At 47.4% G+C, this 24,484-nt stretch overlaps 1 long non-coding RNA gene across 1 annotated transcript in view; it reads right to left on the bottom strand.

Annotated features, from left to right (window-relative positions):
* The window catches only part of LOC148504616 (uncharacterized), a 44,645-nt gene that overhangs the window by 6,854 nt on the left and 13,307 nt on the right, over positions 1 to 24,484 (bottom strand). The window contains exon 2 of the long non-coding RNA XR_015869922.1: positions 4,547 to 4,600. This is a non-coding gene — a long non-coding RNA (uncharacterized LOC148504616). The remainder of the gene's footprint in view (positions 1 to 4,546; positions 4,601 to 24,484) is intronic.

The following is a 24,484-nucleotide window of genomic DNA, read 5'->3' as shown; positions in this document are numbered from 1 at the left end:
GCTCACTGTGTGCTCCGTGGCCAGTGTAAAGGCCTTTATTCATGATCCTGAGTAATCTAGTGGCGAGATGCCCATTGATTTTATTAAAGGGGAAGCATTGGGATGCATGCGCGGTGCAAACTACATCGGCCAACTGCGTGCATATCGGCACCGTGCGCAGTTACCGTGCACCACTGAATCAAACCTTGGGCCTCGTATATGCCAATCTCGAGGGCTATAGTAATAGTTTTAATATTAATGTTATGTTGTAACGCTGAGGAGTTTCCTGATTCCGGAACTTCTCAGCAGTGTCTGTGTGATGCGATTAACTGAGTGACATCACACACAAGGCCTGATTAAACTACCAATCGCAACTGTGATTGCAATAGCGATTATGCTTAGCAAGACTGCGAAACCATCGGTACAATCAAGTACCATCGCAGCCTCACGCACACTTGCACAAGCTCTTACTCAGAAATTGCTAACCTCATCGCACGCCGGGGGGCGGGGCTTAGCGTCGGTGGGGGGGTAGTAGCGGTGGTCGGTCGGCGCATGCTCGGGCTCTTAGTCGCGGTATTTTTTCCGAAAATACCGCGACTAGAGTGCGGATGGGATCCGCAGGGACAGAGCTTTATCGCAAGCTCTGTCCCTGCAAGGGATTTATAGTAAATCCCTGTGATATTACCTGAATTCGCAATGCGAATTCACTCGGTAATATCACACTACAATCCGCATTCAATATGCGGATTGTAGTAAATAGAGCCCTTTATGCTTTAGTATTACACATACTTGCCTACCCTCCCGATTTGGTCGGGAGCCTCCCGAAAATCGGGTGCCGCTTCCGACCTCCCGGGAAGGCAGGCAATTCTCCCGGCTGCCGCTCACCCTTCCTATCCCCCCGCTATAACTCCTGCAGCCCCCGCAGTGGGGGGGGGGCGGTGACGCGATTCGCATCATTTTGGCCCCGCCCCCTGCTTCACAATGCCTATTTTATCGGCATTGTGTAGCGGGGGCGTGGCCAAACTGACGCGATCCCATGACTCCACCCCTGCCACGCCCACAGGTGATGTAACCCGGCCGGCCACTCCCCCTGGTCTCGGCCACGCCCCCCCTGTTCTGCCGATCTGGCTGCTCCCTCCCGGAAGGAGCAGCCAGAAAGTCGGCAGGTATGGTATTACATGCTTCTTCTGCTGGTGGCAGTTACCAGGTTTAGTTACCCACACGTGCTGAGGTAACCTGTAAAAGTCACTGGCGGTGATTCTCAGATTGGCGTATCTGGAGGGTCGGTCCGCAGGACTGTGACACAGAGTATGTATGTTAGAGTCACAGAGTGTGTGTTAGTGTGAATGAGAGACAGAGTGTACATCATCATGTATATGAGAGAGGTAGAGAATGTGTCAGCAGGTATGAGAGACCCCATGTGTGCATCAGCATGTTTGTGAGAGGCACAGACTATACAATACATCAACATGCATGTGAGAGAGGCACCGAGTGTACAGTACATCAACATATATGTGAGAGAGGCGCAGGGTGTACAGTACATCAACATATATGTGAGAGAGGCAAAGGGTGCAGTACATCAACATATATGTGAGAGAGGCACAGGGTGTACAATACATACACATATATGTGAGAGAGGCACAGGGTGTACAGTACATCAACATATATGTGAGAGAGGCACAGAGTGTACAGTACATCAACATATATGTGAGAGAGGCAAAGGGTGCAGTACATCAACATATATGTGAAAGAGGCACATGGTGTACAGTACATCAACATATATGTGAGAGAGGCAAAGGGTGTACAGTACATCAACATATATGTGAGAGAGGCAAAGGGTGTACAGTACATCAACATATATCTGGGAGAGGCACAGGGTGTACAGTACATCAACATATATGTGAGAGAGGCACAGGGTGTACAGTACATCAACATATATGTGAGAGAGGCAAAGGGTGTACAGTACATCAACATATATGTGAGAGAGGCACAGGGTGCACAGTACATCAACATATATCTGAGAGAGGCACAGGGTGTACAGTACATCAACATATATGTGAGAGAGGCACAGGGTGTACAGTACATCAACATATATGTGAGAGAGGCACAGGGTGTACAGTACATCAACATATATATGTGAGAGAGGCACAGGGTGTACAGTACATCAGCATATATGTGAGAGAGGCGCAGGGTATACAGTACATCAACATATATGTGAGAGAGGCGCAGGGTGTACAGTACATCAACATATATGTGAGAGAGGCAAAGGGTGCAGTACATCAACATATATGTGAGAGAGGCACAGGGTGTACAATACATACACATATATGTGAGAGAGGCACAGGGTGTACAGTACATCAACATATATGTGAGAGAGGCACAGAGTGTACAGTACATCAACATATATGTGAGAGAGGCAAAGGGTGCAGTACATCAACATATATGTGAAAGAGGCACATGGTGTACAGTACATCAACATATATGTGAGAGAGGCAAAGGGTGTACAGTACATCAACATATATGTGAGAGAGGCACAGGGTATACAGTACATCAACTTATATCTGAGAGAGGCAAAGGGTGTACAGTACATCAACATATATCTGGGAGAGGCACAGGGTGTACAGTACATCAACATATATCTGAGAGAGGCACAGGGTGTGCCTTAGCATGTGTGTGAGAGGCACAGAGTGGATTCAGGTGTCAGACCGATCCTCCTGCTGTTTTTCCATCCACAGATGCAGCCGTCATCAGGGCTGTAGCTAGGGTAGTGCGGCCGGTGCCATCGCACAGGGCACCACAGGTCAGGGGGCGCTGTTTGAGCCTGTCAAATTTCTCTTTATTATAATTCTCACTTGTAGCTTCCTCTTATTTCCTCCCCAGCATCTCCTGGCTTCTCCTATCTCTTTCCTGGCCTTTCCCCATGAGGCCATTCCCCTTTTTTGGGGTGCATTATATACCTTTGAAAAATGAGGGGGGTGCCAATATTCTTTCTGGCACAGGGCACCAAAAAGTCTAGTTACGGCTCTGGCCGTCATTATTAGTGTGAAATTTTGCACCTGTCCCATTCTGGGTGTAAGAGATTCATCTGACACAGGCCTCACTTCCCCGTACGCAGAACTCTAGCTACACGGCACGCCCACAACACGGCCATGACACGCCCATGACACTCCCACAAGACAGAAGACATCTGTGCGATTGTCACCACCTAGTTCCCGCCCAGAAACGCCCATTTTAGGCAAAGCGGGATCTGGTATATTGTGCTAAAACTTGCTATTTGCACACGAGGAAAGCAATCAGTCCCTGAGTGTGCATCAGTGTGTATGGGAGGAATTCATAGGTCACACAAAACTCTGAGAAATGCCTGGTGTATTAATCAAGCACTCAGTATGGTAATATTCCGCGAATGAACCCAAAACACATCTCTGGTATTAAAAGCAAAACACCCCTTGGGCTACTGCTCTGCAATCTCCCTGGGTCTCCCTCCAAAAAAGCAGTGAACGGTTTGCAGCTGGTACAACATGCAGCTGCCAGGCTGCTATCTCATCTGCCTCCTTCCTGACACACAATCTCTCCACTGGCTGATTGTAAGGCAGTGAAAGTGTTTCAAGTTTGGCTTACTGACATGCAGCGCCCTACATAATCAGGGTCCTGGATACTTGAAGCAGCTTCTGGTTCCCTATACTCCCATTCGCTCACCCGGAACCGCAGATGAAAGGCTACTCGCAGTACCAAGAATCTCCAAAAATTCATATGGGGCCCGGGATTTAAGCTTTGCGGCTCCTACCCTTTTGAACTTCCAGCCGGGAGGCTGGCACTCTACAAATCTTCAAACGCACACAGACCTGGCTACTCCAGTATTTCACTAATGCACTTCTTCCATCACGAATTCAAATACTTTGCTCTCTTCCGTGTTCTGTTAAAATTTTATAAGTTTTCTTTTATTATGTGTTTTGTGTAAAGTGATTTGAGTTCCACTGGGGAAGAAAGTGCCATGTAAATATTACAATTACTATTATTACTCATTATTATTATTTCATATTATTATTACACATTAATATTATTATTATTATTATTATTACTCATTATTATTATTATTATTATTATTATTATTAATAATACTAATAATAATAATAATTATTATTATTATTACTACTTATTATTATTATTATTATTATTACTCATTATTATTTATTATTATTACTAATTATTGTTATTATTAACAATACTAATAATAATAATATTATTATTATTACTACTACTTATTATTATTACTACTTATTATTATTATTATTATTATTATTATTAATAATAATAATAATAATAATAATAATTTGTACACTCCTGTATTTTATCAAGGGTTTTAATAACTTTTTTCAAAAGAAGCTTCTCGTATGAAGCTACCATTATCACGTAGAATAAAGACAGAAGAATATGACTTGCCGTAGTACGGGATATTCCCTTGCAGTGATAGGGGTTAGACTATTTTTAAGCACTATTACCATCCTGATTGCTAATAGCAGTATCTAAAAATACACACAGCGCACTACAGTTTATGAATTGCAAATACCCGTCTGTCTCTGGCGGTCACACCAAGATTTCAACAGCAGAGTGAGGGCCAGTCCTGCAAGAAGAGAAAAAAATGTAAAAAATAAGCACAGCAACTGCATGTTCTGTGACATAGCCAAGATGTAATTACCATTGTGGTCAGAGCAGGCTGCATTACATGGCACACAACTGTCAGTCGTCGCATTGCTTGTACATGTTAGGGAAGAAGGAATGCTGGGTCTTGCTGCAACTGGTGGAAACCAACAAGCAAGTACAGAATAGGCACGGTAAAGGGAGAGAGCAAGAGCAGGCATTGCTAGTGACTTCACATACCAACGTCTGCCAACATTCCAAGCGGGTAATGAGAGAGAAATTATTGAACTTGGTGGAATAATCTGTTGCGTGCGTCTTGCTGCAGCAGAAATGTCCATGGTTTAACTCACAGATTCTCAAACTCGGTCCTCGGGACCCCAAATTGTACATGTTTTGCAGGTCTCCTGACAGAATCACAAGTGAAATTAGCTCCACCTGTGGATCTTTTAAAATGTGTCAGTGAGTAATGAATACACCTGTGCACCTGCTGGGTGACCTGGAAAACATGACCTGTGTGCGGTCCTGAGGACCGAGTTTGAGAACCACTGGTTTAACTGAACCAAATGCTGGTGACCAAGTGTATAGTGCACAGTCCAGTACCTAGTGGCTAAGTGTACAATGCATAGTCCAGTACCTGGTGACCGGGTGTACAATATATAGTTCAGTACCTGGTGACCGGGTGTACAATATATAGTTCAGTACCTGGTGGCCAAGTGTACAAAACATAGTCCAGCCCATAGACCGAGTGTACAATACATTGACCAGTCCCAGTAACCAAGTGTATAATAAATACATAGACCAGTCCCATTGATCCATGTGTACAATGCACAGTCCAGTACCTGGTGACCGAATGTACAATATATATAGTTCAGTACCTGGTGGCCAAGTGTACAAAACATAGTCCAGTCCCATAGACCGAGTGTACAATACATAGACCAGTCCCAGTAACCAAGTGTATAATAAATACATAGACCAGTCCCATTGATTGTGTGTACAATGCATAGTCCAGTACCTGATGACCAAATGTACAATGCTTAGTCCAGTACCTGGTGGCCAAGTGCACAATACATAGTCCAGTACCTGTGGCCAAGTATACAATATATAGTCCAGTTCCTGGTCACGAAGTATACAATTCATAGTCCAGTCCCAGGGACCGATTGTACAATACATAGACCAGTCCCACTGATCGAGTATTCAATGCATAGTCCAGTACCTGATGACCAAGTGTACAATGCTCGGTCAAGTACCTAGTGGCCAAGTGTACAATATATAGTCCAGTTCCAGTCACCAAGAATACGATGCATAGTTCAGCCCCAGTGACTGAGTATATAATACATAGTCTAGTCCCAGTCACCGAGGGTGCAATACATAGTCCAATCTCCTGTGACCAAGTGTACAGTACAATACATAGTCCAGTGCCTAGTGAACAAGTGTACAGTACAATACATAGTCCAGTGCCTAGTGACCGAGTGTACAGTACAATACATTTGGATTTGGGAAATAGGCATTGCTGGTGTATTAACTTCGGAAATTAAATTTTTTAATTAATCGTTGGGTGAGGTGATGAATATGATTTTACTGAAGTGCTGATGAATTGTACAGGGTAGTATCAATATATTCTGCTGTGGGACATGACCGACAATCTACGGAATGCTCAATGTAACTTATGTGACTAGCGGAGAGAATGCGTCTGGTGACGCAATAGCTGGTCTGTGTATTTCGCCCAATGAGATAAATCCATCCCAAGCTGTAATTGTATATAACTTCTGTGAAAGAAGCACTGGTACAGTTCTAAATGGATTATATATATGTCCACGGTTTCTGACCTACAGTATGTGTTCTAAACCCCCAGGAAATTTCTATGTCTGCTTGAGTAGAATTTGGGCTTTGAGTAAAAGCTGGATAATGGGTTCTGGGGGTGTGGATGTGAGAGAGAAGAGAGGGTTCCATCCACAAAGCCCAGTCGGGTTTTCTGGCTTTCAGACTGAAAGCAGGCTGATTAGTACCTGCAGCTGTGGGAGGCTCATAATATCTCTATGAGGGTTTGGTTCAGGGTATTATTACCTGGGGAGAGCAGGCGGTTGCTGAAAATGAGGCATGTCAACATTACATACACCCCTTTCTTGTCACTCTGGAAACATTCCTTACCATTCCATATGCACCTTAATGCCCCGAGTAGTAGTGCCCCTCTTGCAATGCTCACTGTAGTTGTGCCCCTTATGCAATGTCTCCAGTAGCAGTGCCCCATGTAGTAGTGCCCTTTATACAGTGCTCCAGTAGTGCACCCTTATACAGTGCCCCCAGTAGTGCCCTTTATACAGTGCCTCCAGTAGTGCACCCTTATACATTGCCTCCCTATGCAGTGCCCCTTATACAGTCCCCACTATGCAGTGCCCCTTATACATTGCCCCCCTATGCTGTGCCCCTTATACAGTTCCCCCTATGCAGTGCCCCCAGTAGTGGTCCCCCTTATACAGGCCCCAAGTAATGCCCCTTATACAGTACCCGCAGTAGTGGTCCCCCTTATCCAGAAACCCAGTAGAGCCCCTTATACAGTGCCCCCAGTAGTGGTCCCCTTATGCAGGCCCCCAGTAGTGCCCCTTATACAGTGCTTTTCATAGTGCATAAGACAGACAGACAGACATACACACACATAACACTGACTTGACTTACCCGAATCCCCGCGCCCGCCACTGTCTGCTCCTCCGTCCTTCCACTTGGAACAATTGGAGAGACGTCATGACATCTCTCCATCACCCACTGCAGGAGCCGGAAGGCGGACCTCATGAGTGAGCTCCAGCCCGGCTCCAGTAGTGGGCGCAGCAACCAATGAGAGTCTGTCTGACTCTCATTGGCTGCTGAAACACACACATTACCGCCGGGTAGTACGAGTGTACTACCCAGCACCGGCGGTGATGTGTGTGTAACAGTGTAGTGCGGACTGCACTCACTGCGGTCTGCACTACACTGGCTGACTAGGGCGGGCCTTTACCATGGCCGGCGGCGCCCCCCACACCGCCGGTCCCACTGCACCCAGGGCACAACCCCCTGTGGCCCTGACCTAGTTACGCCACTGGCATATGCCTATATTTGTGGTAAGGGCAATAGGCCCTACCATTTTAAGAGAGGGAATCTGTTGTTTGGTTAGTGCCCAGATGGGCTTGGACTTATTTTTATGATTTCTGTTTTTATACTGCACAATAAAAACTAGCTGCGTCCAGCTTGCACGAAAACCCTGGACTGGTGTGCTGTTTCCTGGCTGCTGTGTGTTTGGAGGTGTCCATCTACCCCAGGAGAGGGACCCCCCAGCCCGATCTTATTACACTTCAATGAAACTATTATACCTGCACAGGCTTCTATTTTATTGCAAAATGATGAATTTGAAGTGGCAGCAAAATGCGATCAGTTCTCTACAATGAAAGAAAATCACCCCATAATTTATTAAGCACTTATATAAGATCTTGGTCTTTTCGTAGGCTTAATAATTGTGTTTATGGTAGGTTATGGAAATTGTAGCATAAAGGGGATTAAACCATGGACAGCATGGGACCAAATTCATCAAGCTGTGAAAGTTCAAAATACATTAAGAGTTTAAGAGATTATTGCCACAGATACTTATTTTCTATGGGAAGAGTAAATCGAGTTTAAACTTGTTCTATAGACAAAGCAATATAGTGTTTCCTTTAATCGCAGAGACACTGCACGAGCCTGGGGAAAAAAGTAGTTTATAACAGTGATGTGAGATTATACAGTGGTAATGTTAATAATAATAATAATAATAATCATATTAACTTTACACAAAGGGGCGTATTTAATAATTTTTAGAGAGGCGCGGTTCGGTTTTGACTCGGTTCTTTTCGTCAATTTATTGCAAGTTCGGATCTGACTTAGGGCCTGATTCCGATTAGCCCATAAACCTGATTGTTTACATATTAATCCGATTATTTGGGGTCTGCGCATACGCAGTATCTGTTCTGTGCATGTGCAGAACAGGTCATGCGATCTCGCTCGCCGATCCTCTAAGTTGCAGCATGATTGACATGCTGGATGTTTTGGTGGTAGAGCGGGGGAGTGTCTGGGTTGTTTTGGCATTTTCTGGTAGTGCCAAAACCAGGGTATGTGGACTTATATTTCCTGGACTCACAAGATGCCAGTCTGAGTAAGCTGAAGTTTATTCAGGCTGGCCGGTGATGCAGCCATTGTGACCAATGGTTGCTATGGTGATCTGATGCCGCGTCTGTGGACGCTGCACTTGAATCACAATTGCTGTCTGGAGGCACCTGTTTCCTATAGACGCCTCCTGCTGTATTTAAGTATTTGCCATCCAGCAAATATCAGGCTTTTATTGGCTATCCAAAACACGTGACAGCCGGATACACGATGAGTCAAAACCGAACTGCTCATTTCTATAAGGTTTCAGGGTTTTTGTATCTCCGCTTTTAACAGCATTAGGAAATTATACATCGCCCAAATGGATTGGGTATAAGATCCCGGCGGTTGGGATGCCACTGGTCAGAATATCGACAGAAGCTTCCCTACAGTCAGAATCTCGACACCCATAAGGACAGAAGGTAAGTCTACCCAGTGCCTAACCCTAAACTCCCTACCCAGTGCCTAACCCTAACTCCCCCCCTAGTGCCTAATCCTAACCATCCCCCTAACGCCCAATACTTACCTTCGGGATGCCGGCAGTTGGGATTCTGTTGCCGGGATCCCGATGCTGCCGGGATTTCGGCGCCGGGATTTCGCCCGTCGGCATCCCGCACACCGGGATGCTGACTACATCCCACCCAAATGTACTATTCTTCACATGCAGGGAGAGGGGGCTCCGAAAAGCCCGTCCTTGTGATGTGTAAAAAGTGAAATGATCGATCATTTCACTTCTACTGTACTTGCGCAAGCGTGATCTGCTGACCATGCATGTGCTGCACCCATTGCCGGAGAGGGTTTCGGAGGAGTGAGCACGGCTGTACATGTCACATTACTGCTGAATAAACAACCCCACTTGTTAAGAACTGGGCTGTTTGCTGACTCAAGTCATCCGCTAGTGTGTACATACACTCTGCCATACCACCTGCCACCTGGACACACATATTACAATAAGTTATGGACCCAGGCATGCGAGTTACAGTTACACAGGCCCCAAGCTACTAGAATGCCCAGCAGCACACAGACACCATTTTTGACATGTGCTGGTCATAGAGTGTTTTCAGACACACAGTGAATAGAGCACAGAGTGTTTCCAGCACAGTGTGTCAACACAAAGAACTAAGCAAAAGTACAGAAGTGACATAATTATATCTGTAAGAAGTATGCATGCAGGAGCTACACCCATATTGGAGCTTATCAAACTTAAAGTTGCAGAGAACTACACCACATGGAAGTTTGCTATGGAAATGCAATTAAAGAGTGAAAGGTTGTGGAAAGTATCACTGGATCTTGGTGGCAGTCCAAACCCAGATGATGTAGACAGCCATGGGTACAACTGACATAAGTGTAGAGCAACACGTGTACTCTATCAAAACATGGAAAAGTGTCAGCAAAAGGTGGACAGCATGGACACATGGACAGCACTGTAGGCAGCATATCAAGATGGGGGTCTAATGAGAAAAAAAATATTTGAGGCGTGTACTGTATGCAGGAATATGAGTGACTACATTGACAAAATATGTCTATTTCTCGGTAACTAATGTCTGTAGGAGTGCAAGTAGATGATGAAAATATTGCTATGGTGATGCTGCAATATGTAACGCCTGAGTTTGATTTTGTACTCATAGTGTTGGAAGCAAACAGAGCCATGTAAACCACAGACAAAGTTAGAGCAAAGCTACAGCAGTTCCAAGAACACGTGCCATTGAGAGTACTGCATTACACAAAAATAGAGAGAAGCTCAGAAAATTTCAGTACAAGTGTTATATTTGTCACAGGACAGGTCAAAAGCATGTAAGCAAAATAATGTGTATGCTACGCAGAATAAGAAGTGCAATGGTAAACATGAGTTGGCCCTAAGCGTAACAGATAAGATTACAGAAAAGATTGTTGGTATATTAACTCAGGTGCTACCAGGCATTTCAGCTGCAATGAGAGGTGGTTCGTTACTATAGTCACGTGTGATCCTATCATAATCAGCAGAAATGGGAATTAAGTGCTTACAGCAATGAAAGCTGGAACAATTACAGCCCACTTAAAAGTTGGGAGTGAAGAGTCACAAAAATCCAAGAAGTGCTTTAAGAACCAGACAAATCTTATAGCCATCATTGTTCTAAAGCAAAGAGAACAGAGAGTTAATTTTGCTAAAGGGAAGTGCATTGTGGGGAACAGAAAAGGAACCATACTGTAATAGCAACAGGTACTTTGTGCCAACCATTATACATCCTTGATACACAGCGATGATGACAACTGAGTCAAAGTATATGGAACTCTGGCACAGAAGATTTGGTCACCTTGGATATGACAGTGTTCAAAAGCATTCCAGAGTTTGGTACTGTAAATTTGACAGCTTTGCAGCCTCCATAGAAGCCTATGGGGGCTGAAGCTGCTGTTGGAAATGGATGGACCGTCGTAGATATGGTACATGTGTTTACGGGGGATATGCCACAAATATTTAATGATAGGTCCCCAAATATCAACTTTGTCACAAAATTGCATCTTTTCTTAGCGCACTCCTTGGGGACCAGCAGCATAACCACATACTCAATGCTGCCCCCTGCTGCCACAGAAAAGAGGTGTTATAACAGGAACAGACCAATGAGCACTGTGCAAGATGTGCCTGAACACGGCAACCTATTGGCAGCAGATGTTGTGAACAATGGCACCACTAGGTGGGTGCGGAAGCTGTGGCCGGCACCAGGTGTCACCCTCTGACGGTGTGACCCCAAAATACTGGCTCCTCCTCAGCAGGGCCGGCTCCAGGCATGTTCCACCTGAGCGGCCGCACGAGGGCGTCACCTACAGAGGGCGCGCCGATTTTCTGCCAGCATTTTCCCAGGCTGTCACTGTCATGCCAGGCTCTGCTCAGCCCACCCACCCCGCTGCTGCTGCGCTTTCGCCCTACCCCTACCGCTGAGGGCGTCCGTGGTGCGGAGGAGACGGTAAGTGAATGACGCTCATGGCTCATTCCCCCATCACATCATGGGCTCAGGCTGGCTGCTGGCACAGGCAGGCAGGCTGTGTATGTGTGTGTGACTAATGTGCTGGCATGCCGCACCCCACCACATACATACAGCCTGCCTGTCAGTGCCAGCAGCCAGCCCATGCATAAAAAACACGGTGCTGGAGTCTGAAAGGATGCAGTGCGCATGCGCGCGGCATCCATTCAGTGATGGGAGAGGGCTGGGGGAAGCCCAGCTAGTGAGGCCCCCCCCAGCCTGACGTTACTTGGAGGCGTGCCATGCAGGCGCTCCTCCAAATAACGTCACATAGGTGGCGTGGCCTATGGTAATTAGGCCACGCCTCCATTTCCAGTGGCGCATGGCGATTTAAGGGCGCCCTCTTAAGGGCCGGCACAGGGTGCTCCAACCCCTGGAGCCGGCCCTGCTCCTTAGTGACAGGGAGCCAGGCGATATATACAAACAACACAGTGCAGCTCCCGGTCACTGAGGAGGAGCCGGGAGTGCGGGGAGAGTTTCTAGGGGCAGCCCGGAAGCTCCGGGTGTGCTGTGCTGCACAAACTTCAAGATGGTACCCTCACTAACTTGGATGCATTTAAGAAGAGGACTGTTTAAAAGTGGGCAACAAGGATTCAGGGCCTGATTCAGACCCGCTCGCGAGCGCATAGCGGGTCGATGTTAGGCCACTGCGCATGTGCACGCCGGAGCCGGCTCCGATGTGCGTATGCGCGAGACCCGGCTAGCGACGGGCGCACCGTCGCTCCGGGTCTCGCACCAAAAGGGCTGTCGATTTTGATCGACAGCTCGCACCGTTTTGGAGGCGTGGCGTGGGGGTGGCTTCACAAACAGAGGCGTTCCCTTGCGAACGCCTGCCGTTTATGGGCGGCCCCACTGACATCACCAGTGATGTCAGTGGGAAAGCTTCCGGCTCTATTGGAGCCAGAAGCTCTCTGGGGCTTGCGGCCACGAGACCCTACAACAAGGGTCTCGTCGCAAGCCCGATGGTCGCGATGATCTTGACCATCGCGACCATCATCCTGGCCGCTTGCAATAGCTGTGGGTGGTCACCCACAAAAACGCGAGCGGCCAGGAGGGCGCTCCAAAAAAAGAAAAAACGCCCTGATTCAGAGCGAGCCCTCTTTCAGAGCGTCCGGCTCTGAATCAGGGCCTCAGGGCTGATTCAGAGCCGCTCGTAAGTGGCCGCTCGTTCACTCCGAGCGATGTTCGCACATCTGCGCATGCGTATGGGTCGTAATGCGCATGTGCCAACCAGTCAGTGCAGTCGGAAAACATGTGTTCGCAAAATTGCGAGTGCCTGCTAATTTGAGTGACAGGATGAGGCGTTTGTGGGTGGTAACAGGGGAAGGTGCTTGAAAACGGGGAGTGGAGATCCGAACGCAGGCGTGCCAAACGGTCAAAATGGGCGTTTTAAGGGTGTGCATAATTAACAAAGCAGCGTCATCGACCACGTCACTTGGTTGTTTCTTAGCCTGAACTGTTCACATGATTGCGGTAGGAAAATCCAACCACAAGCACTGCGAGCAGTTCAGACGCCTTTCGATGTACTCGATTAATCAAATAAATAGCGGAGATGATGTAGGATGCGAGCGGCCAGGGGGCGTCTTTACAAAATAGCGAGCGCATGTTTTGTTCGCTCGCTCAGACATAGAGGCGTCAACAGACCGCAGAGAGCGAGCGCTCAATTTAAATAGCCGGACCCTTTTTCTGAACGAGCGAGCGCAAATAGCGTCCGGCTCTGAATCAGGCCCTCAGTTTTTTAAAAACTGGTTAAAAATACACAAATACAATAGTTATATAGTTGTCTATAATGCACAGGGCAATGATCACTGCGCGAGGATCTAAAAAGAGCAATACTGCCCCATGTCATGCATCCAAACAAAAGATTACGATACATAGCAACGTCAACATAATCAATAAACAGTGACCAGAGCAACTGTGGGCCTAATTGAGACACGCTCGCGAGCGCTCGCAAGTGGGTCGATGGTGGCCCAGTGCGCATGCGCATGACGGATCCGGCTCCGTCTTGCGCATGCGCGAGACCCTGATAGCGACGGGCAAACCGTCGCTCCGGGTCTCGTACCAAAGGGGGCGTGCTGTCGATGTTGAGTGACAGCACGCCCCCTTTGGTGGGTGGGCCGGGGGCGTGGCTGGCCAGACGGAGGCGTTCCCATGGGAACGCCTACCATCTGAGGCCGGCCCCACTGACATCACAAGTGATGTCAGTGGGAATGCTTTCGGCTCTGGTAGAGCCAAAAGCACTCCAGGGCTTGCGGCCTCAAGACCCTACCACAAGGGTCTCATCGCAAGCCCGATGGTCGCTATGGTCTTGACCATCACGACCATTTTCCTGGCCGCTCGCTATAGCTGTGGGTGGTCACCCAAGCTTTGCGAGCGGCCATAAGGCCGCTCTAAAAACACAGAAGGACGGCCCTGATTCAGAGCGAGTGCTCTGTCAGAGCGTCCGGCTCTGACTCAGGCCATGAGTCCCTACCTGAACATGGGTTTGTTATGAAAGATAAACAGGATTTTTTTTTCGTTTCCTAACCCTAACCCTCCCTCCTTGGGCCTAACCCTAACCATCGAGGTAAGTGCCAAACCCTAACCGTCCCTTCCAGTGCCTAACTCTAACCCTCCGGTAAGTGCCTAACCCTAATAAAAATGTGTTGACCATTTTTTCTGCCAACATTTTTGTGACAAACTTTTGACCCTGTTGACCTTCATCCATGTCGACCTTTTCTGTGTATAACTTTTTCCTCTGTCGACCTATTATCTGTTTAACATTTGTTGTTTATCTAGAAATTGTCAACCTTTTTTACTGTCTACAGGGCCGTTAAGAGTCGACCCGGGGGAGGGGGCATGGCCTAATCATGGGAGTTGTGGCCACGCCCTCTTAGAGAGCAAAAGAAGAAAAAAACTTAATTGCTGCGCACTGGGGAGGGTGGCGCTTCTGTGCCCCACATCCCCAAGGCAAATCTAGGGGGGGCGCGATCAGTGTAATCGCTCCCACCCCCACAGGCAGAGGAGACAGCACTTGCTGATGCTCAGCAATAGCGAGCAGTCTCCCACTGCCTCCCAGCACACAGCAGTGTGCTGGGCTGCTGACAGGAGAGTGGGAGAGGGGGGGTGGCGTCGGACCTGGGCCCCTCCAGCAAGCCCGGGCCCAGCTAATTAGTACCTGCACCCCCCTCTTGTCGCCCATGACTGTCTGTCTATTGACTGAAACCCCCTGAACATGACAATACACTTGGGAACACAGAATTACTGCAGCTGTCATCAGTGTATGTGCAAAAATTACAGCTTTTCGGAATAGATACTGATGGAGAGGAGGAATGATGGATTCCTCCGGTAATTAGGTAGAACTCCATGCCAGTTCTAAACCTAATTACCTCCAGCGATTTTATAGTGTTGATGAATAGGCCCCATAGTTTCCAGATCACCACTCTCTTGGTACCCTATATGTGGGAAGCAATCGGGAAGCCGACTGCCTAAATACCGGCAGCCGGCTTCCCGACTGTCATATCCCGGCAAGGGTGAAATGCCGGGCGTCTAGATGTAGATGCCCGTATTTCCCTGATGCCGGGAGACCGGCGCCCACCATCCCGATCGTAGTGAGCGAGTGAGCAGACAGCCGCGGACGGGGGGAGGGTTAGGTTTAGGGCTCCCGGGGGGGACTTAGGGTTAGGCACCGCCCCGGGAGGGTTAGGGTTAGGCTAGGGGGAGGGAGGGTTAGGGTTAGGCACCCCCGGGGGGGACTTAGGTTTAGGCAGCGCGGAAGGGGGTGGTTAGGGTTAGGCACTTAGAAGGGGGATTAGGGTTAGGTACCGGGGGGGGAAGTTAGGGTTAGGCACCCCTAAGGAGGGTTAGGGGGGTTAGGTTAGGTTAGTAGATACCCACCTATCCACGATCGGGATTTCCAGCGCTGTCGGGCTTCCGCTGCTCGGAACTCTGTTCATGACGGGCTGCCGCTGATGGGAATCGAACCCATACCCTATATGTAGCTCAATGAATCCATACCCTTAAATGCAGAACATGCGCAATAAATGTCCCCTCGCAATATTTCCTTATTTTCTGCTGATGTGGAATATCTCCTTCGACTTTTTGGAATTCAGTAAAAAGTCCTTTCTCAATAGACATTGGGCAAAATTTACTAAGCGGCGGTTCGACAGCGGTTTCTATTCTAAACCCGGCGGCTTGGTGGCGGTTTCTATTCTATTCTAAACCCCGGCGGTTTGGTGGCGGTTTTGCAGTGGTTTCTAAATGACAGCCCTGTTCTATTCTATTCTAAAATTTGTTTTGATGGCAGTTTTGCAGCGGTTTTGGCCTTAGTAAATCTGCAGATAGCAAAGCCGCCAAACCACAGTCAAAACACATTTTAGAATAGAATAGAACAGGGCTGTCATTTAGAAACTGCTGCAAAACCGCCACCAAACCCCCGGGGTTTAGAATAGAATAGAAACCACCACCAAACCGCCGCTTAGTAAATGTTGCCCATTGCTTCTGTATACACACAGACTTATTCACATCTAAAAACGATTGTCATATCAAAGCTCCTTTTGAGTACAAGTGAACAAGAACTTAAATAGGATGCTAAGCAATTAGCTAGTCGATGTTGATCATAGAGACTCTGAACTTCCATTGAATCATCTGCTGCGGAAAATAATCTAAAATTAAAAAAAAGCCACACGAGATCATTAGGGCCGCTCAGGAAAGTCTGTGCAATAAGTGGATGCAGTTTGCTGGCGGAATGGTGGGAAGGGGGGGTGGGGGGAGGGTTAAGGGCAGCAGATTGACGTGTTGTCATAGAAACTGCTCAACCTGAATGCATGGGCGCACAGGCTTCTTTGGCAGGTGTCTGTAATGGTTTAGAAGAGGGAAAAAATTACATTTTCATGACAGTTACAGATTAGCTGAGCGGAGAAGCTTTTTCAAGATGATGATTTTCTTTTTTGGCAACTTTTTTTTTTTTTTAACCATTTCAATGTAGAGGACGGTATTTCTGCACCCCAGGAGAATGAGAACGTGGCAAAACAGTGCACAGCGGCAGTGCCATAGCAAGCCGACCAGAATGGAAGACTGCTATGCATAATAGATGTTTTTGTATCATTCACATCATTTTGGCTATATTTGCTCTCCACTATTCAATATAATAATAAAACATTTTCATTATTTGCCTCCTTGACAATTATCTCACGTCCGCTAATAGATCACATTACTCAAATTGGATGCACACGTATCCAATTAAAAAGGGACGAATCCCTGTTTCCCTGTACCGATCTTGACTAAATTTGAATTAACACTTTTTAGTCACTGCTCCCCCATTGAAAATATCAGTAACTTCGAACCCCAGCGAAGACATTCCATGTTAGACCTGCAGGGCAGGTTCAGGGATGACCATCGACCATCGATAGTTAAAAAACATCAATGGTTTACTACCGATGGCTGATTCTTTTGCCAAGTGGAAACCAATGTTTTTTTTTCCTTCACCCAACACAGAGCTTAGCCTCGCCCCCTGTTGCTCGCTAAACCTTACCCCCATTTTTGATTGGCCTGTGGCCCTCCATGCACCCTGAGCAGCCACGGGTGGCCATCCTTAGGCAGGATTAAGAGCTCATGGGCCTGGGGCTAAAAGATAATCAAGGGCCTATACTGAGAAGGGAGGAGCAGTGGACAGTGCTGTTTGGGTGTGGACAGAGACACATAGGTGTGTACTCACCCTACCCTACCAGCCTAAGGGGGATATGTAATAAGCAGTGATAAGAGACAGACGATAAGGTGCCAGCCAATCAGCCCCCAACTGTCATTTTTCAAACACAGCCTGTGAGATGGCAGTTGGGTGCTGATTGGCTGGTACCTTATCATTTTTCACTCTGTCTCTTATCACTGCTTAGTACATAGACCCCCAAATGTCTGCCTAAATATACACAAAAATAGAAATAAAATCATAATTTTCTGTGACGCAACTAGAAATACAGTTTTAATACTTGTACTTTATGGCCAACTGTGTGGCCAACTGGGCAGCTGGTCATCATTATGCTGCTATGATGATGGGCATGTTGTTATGTGGGTACCTGGAGCTGGAGCTCCATCCACCCCATTGTTAATCTGGCCCTGTAGACCTGTGGCGCTGAACGGTCTATACATTGTGATTCTCCCTAATGAATTTATATTTTTCTATATGTCAAGTAGATTGTAAACTCATTGGGGCACAGAAATCACATTTTCTCTTTGCAGGAATTGCTTGAATTTAATGGATTTCTTAACATGACGAACTTTGGGGTAGATTTACTATGAATTGGTTTTGCCATAGGACTGCTGTCTAAAAATGCAGTGTTTGTAACACCCCTTTACTCAAGTGGTATAACAGCAAGTTTCCTGATCTTCACACAATATATCAAACCAATTGGTGCCAACAGCGTTTCTGTTTATTATTAGTAGGGGTGAGCGGGTTCGGATTTCTGAAATCCGAGCCCCCCCTGATCCGAGGCCGATCCGAGTCAGGCTCGACTTTTCCCGCCTGACTCAGATCTGAAATCAAGGCAAAACGTCATCATCCCGCCTTCCGGGTCTCGCGGGTTTTGGTTTCTATATAAGGTACCCGTGTCGCGCCATTTTCTCACTCGGCTGTGGACAGTGAAGAGGGAGGGTGGGAGTTAGGGCTGGCTGGGCTGTGTAGTGTAGTGTTGTGCTGTGCTGCTGTTGTTAATAGGGGCTGTGTCCACTCCTCCAAAGTCCATAGGGGCTGGCTGGACTGTGTTGTGCAGTCAGTTGTCCATAGCGGCTGTGTCCACTCCAAAGTCCTGTGCAGTGTCCCAGTCCTAAAGGGGTGCTGTAGTGTTGTCCAGGGGGTGCTCTGTCCGTCAGGGGTACTCCCCCCAAGTGCTAAAAAAAAATATATTTTTTCTGTGTTTGTGAATTGTGTGCGCAGTAGCCGCACGTGTATCAACAAAGTAGTGCCAAGCGTGCGCCTGTGTCATAAGTAAAGGGCCGGCTGGCTTGACCGTTAAAGGGTGCTGTAACCCCCAAAGGGCACTCCAAACAAAATAAAAAAATATTTTCTGTGTTTGTGAATTGTGTGCACTGTGGCTGCACGGGCATCAACAAAGGAGCAGCGCCAAGCGTGCGCCTGTGTCCCATAAGTAAAGGGCCAGCTGGATTGTCCGTTAAAGGGTGCTGTAACCCCTAAAGGGCACTCCAAACAAAATAAAAAAATATTTTCTGTGTTTGTGAATTGTGTGCACTGTGGCTGCATGTGCATCAGCAAAGGAGCAGCGCCAAGCGTGCGCCTGTGTCCCATAGGTAAAGGGCCGGCTGGCTTGACCGTTAAAGGGTGCTGTAACCCCCAAAGTGCACTCCAAAAAAAAATATATTTTTTTTTTGTGTTTGTGAATTGTGTGCGCAGTAGCCGCACGTGCATCAACAAAGTAGTGCCAAGCGTGCGCCTGTGTCATAAGTAAAGGGCCAGCTGGCTTGACCGTTAAAGGGTGCTGTAACCCCCAAAGGGCACTCCAAACAAAATAAAAAAATATTTTCTGTGTTTGTGAATTGTGTGCACTGTGGCTGCACGTGTATCAACAAAGGAGCAGCGCCAAGCGTGCGCCTGTGTCCCATAAGCAAAGGGCCAGCTGGCTTGTCCGTTAAAGGGTGCTGTAACCCCCAAAGGGCACTCCAAACAAAATAAAAAAATATATTTTTTTGTGTTTGGGAATTCTGTGCGCAGTAGCCGCACGTGCATCAACAAAGTAGCGCCAAGCGTGCGCCTGTGTCCCATAAGTAAAGGGCCATCTGATTTAGACAATTGATGGAGGTAGTGTGTCCCCGGTTCCAAATCCCGTCTAGATTCCACTTCACTAGGCAGGCGATACCGAGACTGTACAGAAACGTCCGAAAAAGTGTCCTCAGTGTCCTGAAAAATGCGGTTGTACCCAATGTCCACTTAACCACGGACATGTGGACAAATGGAACAGGGCAGACTAAGGACTATATGACTGTGACAGCCCCCTGGGTAGATGTATCACCTTACGCAGCAACAACAGCAGCATCACCAGTAGCAGCATCTCAGAAACGCCAGCTCGTTCCAAGGCAGGCTACGCTGTGTATCACCGGTTTCAGTAAGAGGCACACCGTCGACAACCTCTTAGAGAAACTGAGGGAAATCATCGCCCAGTGGCTTACCCCACTTAGACTCTCCTGGGGATTTGTGATATCTGACAACGCTACCAATATTGTGCGGGCATTACATCTGGGCAAATTCCAACACGTCCCATGTTTTGCTCACACAATAAACTTGGTGGTGCAGAATTTTCTGAACAGCGACAGGGGCGTGCAGGAGACGCTTTGGGTGGCCCGAAAAATTTCTGCCCACTTTCGCCATTCAGCGACTACGTGCCGAAGACTGGAGCGCCAGCAAACACTCTTGAACCTGCCCCGCCATCACCTGAAGCAAGAGGTTGTGACGCGGTGGAACTCAACCCTCTATATGCTTCAGAGGATGGAGGAGCAGCAAAAGGCCATTCAAGCCTATACATCCACCTATGACATAGGCAAAGGAGGGGGTATGCACCTGACTCAAGCGCAGTGGAGAATGATTTCCGTGTTGTGCAAGGTTCTCCAGCCCTTCGAACTTGCCACACGTGAAGTCAGTTCAGACACTGCCAGCTTGAGTCAGGTCATTCCCCTCATCAGGCTTTTGCAGAAGCAGCTGGAGAAAGTGAAGGAGGAGCTAAGACAGAGCGATTCCGCTCGGCATGTGGGACTTGTGGATGAAGCCCTTCATTCGCTTTGCCAGGATTCCAGGGTGGTCAATCTGTTGAAATCAGACCACTACATTTTGGCCACCGTGCTCGATCCTAGGTTTAAAGCCTATGTGGTGTCTCTCTTTCCGGCCGACACAAGCCTGCAGAGGTGCAAAGACCTGCTGGTGAAAACACTGTCAGCTGAAGCGGAACATGACATGTCAACAGCTCCTTCTTCATTTTCTCCCGCAACTGGGGTTGCCAGGAAAAAACTTAGGTATCCTAAGCAACCCGCTGGTGGTGATGCAGGGCAGGCAGGACCAAGTTTGGACATCTGGTCCGGACTGAAGGACCTGGCAACAATTTCTGACATGTCTACTGTCACTGCATATGATACTGTCACCATTGACAGAATGGTGCAGGATTACATCGGTGACAGCATCCAAGTAGGCATGTCAGACAGTCCGTACCTGCACTGGCAGGAAAAAGAGGCAATTTGGAGGCCCCTGTACAAACTGGCTCTATTTTACCTGAGTTGCCCCCCCCTCCGGTGTGTACTCCGAAAGAATGTTTAGTGCAGCCGGGAACCTTGTCAGTGAAAGGCGTAGGAGGTTGCTTCCACAAAATGTGGAGAAGATGATGTTCATAAAAATGAATTATCAACTCTTCCAGGGAAGCCAGCCTCCAGAATGTACAGAGGGACGAGTTAATACTCTGTGAGGAGGAGGATGTACACAACACTGAAGAGGGTGAGGAATCGTTGGATGAGGAGGATGAGGACGACATCTTGCCTCCGTAGAGCTAGTTTGTGCAGGGACAGATTAATTGCCAGCTTGTTTTGTGGGGGCCCAAACGAACCAATCATTTCAGCCACAGTCTTTTTATTCTTTGCATTATGTACTGTTTGGGGCCTAGTTTTTCACACTGCCATCATGTCTGCCACTGCAGTGTCACTCCTAGATGGGCCACGTTTGTGCCGCCCACTCGTATCTCTTAGCATAGTCATCCAGCTACCTCGGTGCAACCTTTTGGACATAAAAACACTATTGTGAGGTGTTCAGAATAGACTGGAAATGCGTGGAAATTAAGGTTATTGAGGTTAATAATAGCATAGGACCAGAAAAACACACAAATTCTGTGATTTTAGCTGTTTTTATGCTTTTTTTAAAAAAAATACAGATCCAAAACACAAAACCCAAAACACGGAAGGGTGGTTTTGGCAAAACCAATCCAGATCCAAAACACAAAGAAAGATCCAGATCCAAAACACAAAACATGAAAAGTGGCCGGTGCACACCCCTAATTATTAGTATCGGTAGAAAGTGAGATTTTGCAATACACTGATAATGGGATTTTACTCAATACATCACGTCAATACCATACATATTACAACAGTTCAATACAGAAAATGGACACATGTCCAAGGGATAATTTATACTACTGGAACCTGGATACCTCCACAGCTGCTCGTCTGTAAATTAAGTTGGTTAATTCGGTACATTAGGCATATAACAGAACACATGAAATTAATATCATTAGTCAGACACAATAATAATAACACCATGCAATATGATAAATGTTCAAAATAATATACTACACAGATGGCTGGCCAGCTAACTTAGTAATGGTGGTGCACAGTTTTGCCGGAGTAATACTAAGCTCTTCTAAGGGTTTTGTAAGAATAAATAGTTTAAAGATCTGCATTGTTTAATCCTGTGCTGCACTAACAATCAGATGAAAGGGCTCTGGCAACAATGGTAACATAAGCTGGTGAGAGTCCCCAAAAAGGTAAATTAGTTGCTATTTGTTTCCATCAATTGCAATGTCATCTCCTTTGCACAGTGAGTATTGCTAATGCTGCTTAGGTTACAGAGAGGACTGCCAGGGCCAATGAGAGCCACGTCGGGCCCAGGTGACAGGGGGCATGGCCTAATCAAGGGAGGTATGGCCTTAGAAAGTGAAGCGGCATGCTGGGGAGGAGGGCGCTGTGTGCCCCTCAGCCCGGCGCACAGCCAATGAGGGGCAGGATCAGCGTGATTGCTCCCCCATAGGCAGGGCCGGACTGGCCATTGGGCACTTCTGCAAATGCCAGAAGGGCCGATGGTCAAGTGGGTCGGTTTGGCCGTCTGTTTGGATGCTGTATGAAATGTCTTTCCCAAAATGGCCACCGCCTGAAAGAAGACATTTCACATAAAGAATAGTAATGATACTAGAGGTCCTGTTAGTCCTCTAGTGTCCACTGGCCAGGTTCTGCCAGCGGACACTAGAGGACCAGCGGGACCTCTAGTAGCAAGTACTGTCTGACACGCCCCCCTGCCTGCTGTATGTGAAGACCAGGAAGTGCCGAAGAGGAGCAGCAGCGTGATTATACAGAAGCAGGAGGAGACCCAATTTGACAGCTGCATCTCCTGAACCCTGAGTGGAGAGGAGAGGGGGCACTACCAAACCTATCAGGTAAGTGTGTGCACCTTATTTACTTTATAAATCTGTTGCTCTTTACCGTAATGACAAACAGCTTTATGTGTATAATCACTGTATCTCCTCCCTAAGTATCCCAGGCCTCATCCTCCCTCTAACCCCCCTTCAGTGTCCCAGCCCCCACCCTTCCTGTAACCCCAAATTAGTGTCCCAGCCCCCACCCTCCCTGTAACCTCCAGTGTCCCAGCCCCCGCCCTCCCTGTAACCCCCAGTGTCCCAGCCCCCACCCTCCCTTTAACCCCCCTCAGTATCCCAGTCCCCACCCTCCCTGTAACCCCAATTAGTGTCTCATCCCCCACTCTCTCCCTGTAACCCCCAATCAGTGTCCCCGTCCTCACCCTCCCTGTAACTACCTTCAGTGTCCCTGTCCTCACCCTCCCTTTAACCCCCAATCAGGACACCACTGTCAGTTGTAAATGTAATGTGACGAAGGGGCACTACTGTGTAACATAATTTGTAGTATTGTGTAGTCACGCCCATTCCCAGCAAGCCAACACCTGTTTTTTATCTTTCAGTGCTGACCTTTGGTGCGCACCCTCCATGCTTCTATTACGGGGAGTGGCACCAATGCTCTTTATGCACACAGGGCACCAAAATGAGTAGTAACAGCTCTGCATTGGTGTGTACAGATGTGTCCTTCTCTGTGCTCAGCACCCCCTGCCCTAAAAAAACCTACAGTGAGAGTTTGAAATTGTGACAGTTTTCTCTCACATTTTCTAAGCTCAGCCAATGTAATAGTCACATAACATGCAAACTTGCATGTTTTTCAGACTCAAACAACTCTCATGATTTAGGGGTCTATTTACTAAGCAGTGTTAGGAGACAAAGTGAAATGAGATAAGGTACCAGCCAATCAGCTCCTCACCGCCATGTCACAGGCTGTGTTTGAAAAATGACAGTTGGGATTTGAGTGGCTGGCACCTTATCTTATTTCACTTTGTCTCCTAACACTGCTTAGTAAATAGGCCCTTTAAACTCTGATCCAGGTGCTGCCGGTTTTGAAAATACAACCCGATTAGTGTATTAGTGTGAGAGTTTTATGCTAAACTCTCACTCTATTACATATTATGGCCCCAAATGTCTGACTATGGCATATGTTTAAATCCCTTGCAGGATGTGCACCGTTGTGTGTGTGTTTTTATACAGAGAATAATGTACACTTTTATGTTGTTCTAATATTAATTATATGTGTAAGAGCAAAGACTAAGCAGTGGGAGGAGTCAGGAATAGCAAGGGGAGGAGTCTGTGACAGGAACCAGACGCTGACACCAAGCGGTCAATTCTATTAGGTGCGATGTGCCGTTGCAACAGCGTTTAAATGCCGCCAACAGCACCGCAACTCACACCCTTCACTACCCAAGCCAGGGTTCACATAATTTTGCTCGGAGCCCTATGGGGCTGCGAGCAATATTAGGTAAATCCGGGCTGCCGTAAAGTGCGGCTACTGCCGCAATGACTCACGCTGGCGAGATCGCGGCTAATAGGATTGACCTCCAGGATGGGCATGTGTGCTTTAAAATGCCAGAG

Source organism: Taudactylus pleione, unplaced genomic scaffold (assembly GCF_031769625.1).
Source record: "Taudactylus pleione unplaced genomic scaffold, aTauple2 ptg000465l, whole genome shotgun sequence".
Classification (NCBI taxonomy): domain Eukaryota; kingdom Metazoa; phylum Chordata; class Amphibia; order Anura; family Myobatrachidae; genus Taudactylus; species Taudactylus pleione.
Note: the sequence above shows the minus strand (reverse complement) of the source record. Positions and strands in the feature narration are given on the sequence as shown.